The 8972-nt window shown below is 51.8% G+C and overlaps 1 long non-coding RNA gene across 2 annotated transcripts; it reads right to left on the bottom strand.

The window, feature by feature from the left end:
- Nucleotides 714–5807, bottom strand: LOC108638272. 2 transcript variants are annotated; one of them, XR_001919704.1, is made up of 3 exons: nt 5712–5807; nt 1524–1676; nt 714–1157 (listed from the first exon to the last, which is right to left on the bottom strand). It is a non-coding gene; the product is annotated as an uncharacterized LOC108638272 (long non-coding RNA). The 2 variants fall into 2 exon arrangements; XR_001919703.1 differs by having other exon boundaries at nt 1524–1689.

The following is an 8972-nucleotide window of genomic DNA, read 5'->3' on the forward strand; positions in this document are numbered from 1 at the left end:
ATTTGGTGGACCAGGAAGCAGTCCTCCATAAGTGGCCCAGCACTGCACCCTGGTGGTACACCCCATCAAAACGCACACTGACTTAAAAGGATCCCTTCAGGAGCCTCCTTTATTTACAATTTAGTGGATGCTCTCAGCATTTGAGCTTTGAGACTAATTATGCTAACCTACACGGGCCCAATCCTGCTGTGATGTGAGAAGAATAATCAGGAAAAACAATGTACTTTGTGCCTCTGTTGCCACCAACTGTCTAATCCAATTAGCCCTAAGAAATTCCCGCTTAGTAGACGTTTGAGCGTGCGTGCTGTCGTATCCAACTCTTTGCGACCCCGTGGAGTGGCCCACCAGGCTCCTCTGTCCGTGGGATGCCATCCACTTCTCCAGGGGGTCTTCCCGATCCAGGGACTGAACTCGTGTCTGCTGCGTCTCCCGCACTGGTAGGCGGTTCTTTACCACTGAGCCTCCTGGAAGAGTAAATGTTTAATATGTGTTCACGGGCATTGTGCTAGACCCTTTACAGGCATCAGACTAGCTTGTAGTTGCTAGGAGAGGTGCTCTAATTATTCACATGTGACAGCTGTGTGAGCTGGTACTAAAAGAGAGGTCTCATTCTTGCTGCAAAGGGGTGACCTTCAGTTCTGAGTGCCACCAACCTGTTAGCAACAGAGCCCCCCCCCCGCCCCACCCTTAACAGTGGGAGTGAGAGTGGAGAATGGAATGGGTGAGGGCACTTCTGTTTTATGTTTGATCAACATATTTTTATGATGAATATGTGTTATTTTTCTATATATTTTAAAATTAGGCTAAATTCTGGGTATCACATGATGAAGGGATGTGGCCGGTCTAGCATATTCAGATGAGGACAGCCAGGAAGGAGGGGGAGGAAAAGGAACCATGCTCTTTCACCCCGAGAGGCAGGGATCCAGACGAGTTTGGTAGCTGAAGAGTTGGGTGGGGGTAGTTTATTCTGTGTCAATCTCCGGAGTGCAGACCCGGGGCCAGGGGAGCAAGGCATTCTCAAGGCAGGGTCCAGCCGCATGTCAAAGCATGTTGCTAGCCAGAAAGGACTGCCACATGGGTGAAAATGGTGGCTTGTGGAGATGAGACATCTCTGGAAGATGTTGACTAGAGGCCACTGGGGAGTTTATACAGGAGACCTGTTGGTTGGGCAGGGGGAGACTCGTTAGATGGTGAGCCCTCAGTTCCAAAGCCTCTGCTGTCTGTCCCCTCCACCTGCTCTCTCCCCACTGGGCAGGAGTGTGCATTCTCACCTGTAGATGGCAGCCTTGGCTCAGTAGGGGCCCAGCCTGCTCCATGCAGGGGTTCTTACCTTTGGCCCTGTATCTTCTCAAGGAGAAGGGGACGACAGAGGATGAGATGGCTGGATGGCATCACTGACTCGATGGACATGACTTTGAGTAAGCCCCGGGAGTTGGTGATGGGCAGGGAAGCCTGGCATGCTGCAGTCCATGGGATTGCAAAGCGTCTGACACCACTGAACAACTGAACTGAACTGAACTCACCTGAGAGGGTTTACGAACTCCTGACGCCTGGACAGTGAGAGGTGGGAGGCGGGGAGGACTGTACCCCAGAGTGTGATGAAGCTGGTCTCGGGTGAGGCCTGGGCAGTCGTAGAGCTCCCTGGTGGTTCTAGGGGGAGTGACTGCACTGTGACCCTGTCATAGGAAACTGGGAGCATCAGGAGAGGAGTCACAAAAAGTTGGAAAGAATGCAAGCTCATTAGAAGAGAGAGAAGACTCCCCTGAAACAGGTGGAGAGGAGACAGGAGCCCACACGGCGCCCAGGAGGGAGCAGCAGGCATTGCATTCCCTCAGGAAGTGAGTTCGGTCAGGCCGCGCAGGGGACAGGGAATCTTCTCAAAGCCTCCGGGGGACAGGACTGGGGAGGTTAGCCTGGCCTTCTGTAGCAGGGGCTTTGGCTTCTGGCCAAGTGGCGGCATTGCTGGGACTCGGGCCTCTTTGGGGGCCTGGCAGAAGTGGATCCGCAGGGAGGTTGAGGGTTTCCTGAGACGGAGATTAGCCTGAGGGGAATTGGGCTCCTGCTGTGACGGTGAACCGACCCAAGCACCTGCCCTCAGCTCTGCTCCAGCCCACCGCTGGCATCCACAGAGAAGGGGCCCTCCATCCATCACAGCACACGCAGCTCTTTCTATAGCGCCCGGGACACTGGGGAAAACCATGCTGCTCCAGGGTGGGGCGAGGGTGAGGCAAGTCCATGTCAAACTTAAGGAGGCAACAAAAGACTCAATCGTTAGTAAGACTGGTGAGATTTGACCAATATTTTCAGAATCAGAGTTGATGCAAAAGAATGCATGGTGGACAAAATATCAAGATTTTGAATTAAGATGGGATGGGATTAGTGGGTTTTCCTTTTGCCTAATTCCAGTGTGGCACGGCTCTGCTCTGGACTCTCCACCAAAGTGCAGGCAAAGGGCAGAGGGGTATCTTCTCCCACTTTCCACCTGCACTTTGCCTGAGTCACCCATCAGCTCTGGCACCTAGAGAACTTCGGGTCTTTGGTCCTGCTGGGGACTGTGGCGGTGGGCAGAGCAGTGGGGCCACCTAGCGGGAGACTCAGGCAGAGCACCAGAGGGCTTGTTAGGCATGTGGAAGACGTGGCTTGTGGACTTGTGGCAGTGGAACGGGGGCAGCCAGGGCTTGGGAACAGATGGACTAGGGGGTGTTGAGCAGTGTTGCTGAGATGCTGTTAGTTCTTAGGGTACGCTTCCCTGGCGGCTCAGCTGGTAAAGAATCCGCCTGCAATGCGGGAGACCTGGGTTTGATCCCTGGGTTGGGAAGATCCCCTGGAAAAGCGAAAGGCTACCCACTCCAGTATTCAGGCCTGGAGAATTCCATGGACTGTATAGTCCACGGGGTCACGAAGAGTCGGACACTACTGAGCGACTTTCACTTTACTTGGCCTCTAGGGCAGTGTGCTCCCATCACACAGTACCAGGAATCTGGATCATTAGAATCAACAGGGGAGGCTTAGATGTAGCTCCCCGAGCCCCAGCTCGGTTAGGAAGCTTGTGATTGCTCCAATGCCTCGTTTTCCAGGTAAGGACTCAAAACCTCGAGAGTGAGCAGCCCATGATGGGGAAAGAAACTGGAAGCCAGCTTAAGACTGGAATTTGAATCTTCTTACTCCTGGTTCTCATCCTAGTTCTTCTAGTGGCTAAACGCTCTGTGTTTGAAATGAAAAGATACTGAGGCAGGAACTTTGATTCAAAGTTAAGGAAGACAGTAAGTCCCAGCTCCTTAGGGAGAGTGGAAGGAATAAAAACGTGTCCCTGGAAATGTGCGGTGAGTCTTAGGTTGTGACTGCTGGTGGGTGCAGAGGACCAGGGGGCCTGAGATATGTTTGGATTTCAATGCTTGGAGGTGGCCTTGCGGGAGGTGGCCAGGCAGGAGGAGCATGTCTGTGGGCATTTGGGGCACAGAGCTGTTGTGGCAGGGGTATGTGCTCAGCTGGAGGCAGAGGGGACTGTTGATGGCGTCTGAGCAGGGCAGTGACGGATCAGAGTCGTGTTTCAAATAAGGTGACTCGGGAGGATGAAGCCATCTTGGGTAATTTGCGTGGATTTGGCTGTGATTTTGGTTGCCTTGAACCCAATCCTCTTTTGGCCAGATAGCCTGAGTGGACCTCAGAGCCCACATCCTCAAATTACCAGCCTTCAGAGCCCAGGAGAGGTTTCTGTACAACCATGAAAGGCGGGAGGAAACCTGTCAAAATTGCCTCATCCTTTCACTGTGATGATTAATATTCAAACTGTCTTTTTATCTCAGGAGCCCAGGATGATTTAAAACATGGAACTGCTATTAATATTTCCTTATGGAGATGGCTCGAGCCGCAGGAAAAAACAAGCCGGTGTTCATTGTCAAGCCCATATTTCAGACAGTGAAACAAAGGCAGTAGCAGACCGCTCAGGATTACAAGGCAGAATCTGTTTAGGATTACAAGGCAGAACATGTTGAGCAGGTGTGAGCCGAGCGTCAGCTCCCAGCCACTCAGGCAGGGGCGACGGTCCTGGGATCAGAGTTGGGAATTTAAATCCCTGCCTGCGGAGCTGTCTGGGGCTCCTCATGGCCGACAGGACTGATACTAGGCTTGGGCGCAACCCATTGGTGCTGCCGCTCTGACCCTCCCCAGGAGGAAGGGGGAGAAGTGGCTGGAGACGCTATTTATGGCTCCCTGCGATTGTATCCAGACCAGCTGACCCTCCGGGGGGCCTGGCCCCTGTCCGGCTGGGTCCCCAGGACCATGGGCTGCTCGCTGTTGGCCGTGGGAGGTTGATTCTGGCCACATGACACTCAATGTGTGTCTATGGGCCACTCATGACGCTACACCCAGGACCTTCTGTGGTCTGGATTCACTGTGGGACCGAAGGCAGTCACTGAAACTGAGAAAACTCATGTCCTTTAGTCTACTTCCAAAAGGGCCCACCCCACCTTTGCTGGCTCGTGGGCTGGTGTAGGAGTGACCTGCGAGTGCCCCTGAGAAAGAGCCACCGCAGGCATGCCCCCCTCATCACCATGCTGGGCTCCCCAGTGGGAGCAGCGGGGTGGGTGGTGGGAAGGGGCCAACTTGTCTCTGCCTCGCGGACTTTACTCAGTGGGCGTCTCAAGCAAGCCTGGGAGTGGAAGGGAGACAGGCCTGTAGGCCCCTCGGGAGACAGAAGGAAGAGAAGTTAGGTTTCTGGCCTAGGACCCTTTTGCGAAAGGCTGACTCCGGTCCCTGGGCCTGAGGCCAGAAAGCCCCCAAAATAAACGCCCCTATAAATGCCTTGCTCCCAGTCTCTATACCTGTTGCCAAGGGGACAGAGACCCCAGGCCCAAAATAGGCACAGCTGCCGTGGCTGCTAATCCTGTCCCGAGCTGAGGCTGCGCCATATTTGGGAATGTTTGTTCCTCCACCGGCTGGCCCTCCCCACTCGGCCCCGGGAGCTCAGAGCAAGGGGTCTCTCTACATGGTCCCGATCTGGCTTTCTTGGAGACTTCTGTCTGCCCGTTTCCTGTTCCTGGGAATGGAGCAGGCAGTGGGTAAACACAGGTGGATGAGTCGGTGTGAGACTGCAGACCTGAGATGGCAGCAGCGTTGGAACCTGGGGAGGTGCTGCCTCTGCCCCAGACGGTCTTCACACCTCGCCCCCCACCCCACCCCCCGCCGCACCCCCTCCCAGGGCCTCCTCGCTGATGCTTGACTCTCTGCCCAGGCTTCTGAGCCAGTGTGAACTGCAAACAGCCGTGCCCACTCCCACTGTTTTGGGAAGCCAAGAAATTCATTTGCATGGTTAGGATTGTTGACAGATTTGTAAATAACAGCTTCTGGGTTATTATTATGTCTTTACTAGTGATAGGAGAGGCAGAAAGTCAGAAGAACCAGTCCTCCCCAGGGGTACACCGAGTCCCCCGTCTCCCCCTCTTACCAGGAGTTGAGTTCAGCCCGCACGTGGAGCGCCTGCTATGTGCAGAGCACTGTGCTTGCCGCTAAAGGGACTGCCTCTCTTTTGGTTTCTGACTATGGAACATGTCACCCTGTCACCTTCCTCGGTTCCCCGCAGCCTCTGTGGTTTGCTTTGTTTCCATCATCTTTGAGTACTCCTATTTCCTTGACTGTTCTTGAGGCTCTGACTCATTTCCTCTGTGTCTCTGGGTAACCCTCTGCTGCTGACAATGGTCCATTTCCTTTACCTGAGCTGCCCCTTCTCTCTGCAGGCTGGCGTCAGGGGTCTTGATGAAGGCAGCCTGAGGGCGTCTAGCACCCACTCCCCTGCTCCTGCCTGGGGCTCTGAGGACCATCTCTTATTTGGTAAAACATGGGGAAGGCCTCCAGATGCCCAGGCTTCTTGCTCCTCACTGCCGTGGAAAGCATGACACATCTTAGCTAAAAATAATCGGTACCATCCTGGGTCCCGGCTGCTGCCACCGTGGGCTTGAGGGCCTCCGGAACGTCTAGGCCTTGCTCAGGGTAACCGGACCGTGGCTGGGCCCCAGCAAGCAGCCTCGGGACAGCTCAGCCTCAGCTGTTTTTAGCAGTGGGATTATTGGGAGGGGTAGAAATAGACCTCCACCTTCTGGGAGGCTTCCTCTGCCCACATTCCCAGGCACACTTTGCTTTATTAAAGCTCTCAGCTGTCGCGGGGACCAGGCGTGGGGGAGGCGGGGGGAGGCAGCCTTCTCCAGCAGGAGGAGAGAGAGGCTGCTGAGTGCAGCCAATTGTCCCCCTTCCCCTCCCACCCCCGCCATGAGGACATGTGGCTCTTATTAGAAGCAGAGTCCCTTACACGTTGTGAGGAAGGGGGCCCCCTGACCATCATAAATCAGGATCTCCCCACTTCCAAATAAAGCAGTCTGCCATCCTAGCCCACAGTCCCTTTAGAGTTGACAGATGTATTTTTTAAATCCTGTGTTGATCATGTATTTCTTGTGTAATTAAAAAATTATAAAAGGTAATAAAAAATAGAAATCTACTGCCAAGAGATTTGGCTCCGTAAAGACTTCAGAACGTTTTCTGGATAGTGTAAGAATCACAGGGGGAGAATTAATAAATTCTATGTTCAAGTACCAGGAAAAAAAATAATAAAAGGTGAGACTATCTATACAAAGGAACAGTAACTTGAAATGGCTCTGAATCTGAAGGTGGTGGGATTCCACCCGGAGAACTGAGGGTGAGGGTCCCCCCTTCAGGCTATTTTGCCACTCTGCTTTGGAGCTCACATGCAAAAGGACGGGGCGATATTGCAGATGAGCTAAAGGTCACCAAGCTCCTAGTGACCTGGCCTGTCTGAGGGGAGACTCTCTTAAGACAGAGTGAGCCGGGCTGATGGGACAAGAAGGGTCAGAGTGGAGGCCTGGAGGAACTTAACAGAAATGGTAACAGTCAAAAGGAAAAAACGTGTGCGCCTTGGGTTTATCTGTCCAGTTCTGACGGACTCTCATCAACAGAAATGCATGTTTCCATTTTGTTGTTGTTCGTTGCTCAGTCGTGTCCAGCTCTTTGTGACCCCATGGACTGCAGCACACCAGGCTTTCCTGTCCTTCATCATCTCCCGGAGTTTGCTCAAACCCAAGCCCACCTCCTCAAGGTACTTGTCGCGTCTGTTTCCCAGCTGCTCAGGGAGGCAGTGTTTTGTAGTGCAGAGGAGTTTGGGCGCTAGGGAGAATCCCAGTTCTAGAGGCCAGTGTGACCTTGAGCTCATTGCTCTGTGGTTCCGTTTCTTCCTCTGTGAAGCAGGGGTGACAGCTCCGATTTGTCATCACTGGGTAAACAGTGCTGAGAGCCGGGGACAGAGTTCAGGGGACAGGTTCGAGTCCACCCTCCCCTTCTCTGCTCCCAGACTCGACTCCCCTTGCTCCCATGTGGGGCACGGCTGGGGCTTATTTGGAATGAGGTTCTTGCTTTCCTTTCTCTCTGCAGTAATAGGGCTTATATTTTCTATAGTCATGGGCATCCTTTGCTTCATGGAATAAATGAACACAACTGGCACAGTTGTTCACAATATTAACAGAAAATGAATGTTACCATTTTGTTGTTGTTCGTTGCTCAGTCGTGTCCGACTCTTTGTGACCCCATGGACTGCTGCCCTCCAGGCTTCCCCGTCCTTCATCATCTCCTGGAGTTTGCTCAGACTCATGTCCATTGAGTCAGTGATGCCATCCAACCATCTCGTCCTCTGTCATCCCTTTCTCCTCCTGCCTTCAATCTTTACCAACATCAGGGTCTTTTCTAATGAGTCGGCTCTTTGCATCAAGTGGCCAGTGTATTGGAGCTTCAGCTTCAGCATCAGTCCTTTCAATGAATATTCAGGACTGATTTCCTCTAGGATTGATTGGTTGTATCTCCTTGCAGTCCAAGGGACTCTGAAGAGTCTTCTCCAGTACCATGGTTAAAAAGCATCAATTCTTCTGTGCTCAGTTTTCTTTATGGTCCAACTCTCACATCCATACATGACTACTGGAAAAACCACAGCTTTGACTATAGGGGCCTTTGTTGGCAAAGTAAAGTCCCTCACCAAATCAGAGCCTAATTGGAAAGTTACGGATTGCTTCCACAACCCACCTGCTCACCTTCTTCAAGTGAAATGTTGTGCTTTGTCAGTGTGTGGGTGTGGCAGGTCCTACAGCCTCAGGGGTTTTCAGCTTTATGGCCCCTGTCTATCTCATCAATTCTTTGCTTAAAATTCTATAAAGTGAGTTCACTTCGAAGGTGGTCTTGCTTGCCCGCCTGCCTCTTTTTTCTTTCTTCCTTTTTTATTTGTATTTTATTATGTATTTTTAAAAGATAAGGACTATTTTAGAAAACGTTATCATAGTATCACCTTGAAAATGAACAATAATCCCATATCATCATCAAATATCTAGTCATTATTCACATTTTACCCGATGGGATATACATGTGTATCCTAACAAGGTCCAAGCCGAGCAGTTGGTGGATAGGGCTGAGTCTTTTAATCTAGAATTCCTCCTTCCATTTCTTTCACGGATTTTTTCCCTTGTGATTCATTTATTGAAAAAACTAGATGTTGTGTTCAGTTGCGTTCCCCATGTCCTGGAGTTTATTGGTTCTATCTTGGGTCTGTTTCTGCTTTCCTGTAAGTTGGTGGATACAATTAGGGTCTGGATCAGACCCCAGTGTGATTGCTAGATGGGAATTTTTTCTCGGCAGTGATATATATACTTCTTTCTGCAGGCATGTCATGTCTTGTTGTCTAATTTTTGTAATACTAGTAGCCATAATTCATCAGGGGTTCATAATTTGTATAAAAATGGTGACGTGCCAGACCTTTCATTCCTTCTTCATCTACCAGTTTGAACACCTCTGCAGCAAGCTTTGTCTGCTTCTTCCATCCCCCACTTTCCCCGGAAGGTGGCCTATAGCCATCAGTGTGCAGCAGAGAGGCTCTGGGCAAGCGCAACCCTTGGCCCAGCCTCAGGCCAGGCCTGGCCCAGCCT

This window comes from Capra hircus, chromosome 19 (genome assembly GCF_001704415.2).
Source record: "Capra hircus breed San Clemente chromosome 19, ASM170441v1, whole genome shotgun sequence".
NCBI classification, from domain to species: Eukaryota; Metazoa; Chordata; class Mammalia; order Artiodactyla; family Bovidae; genus Capra; species Capra hircus.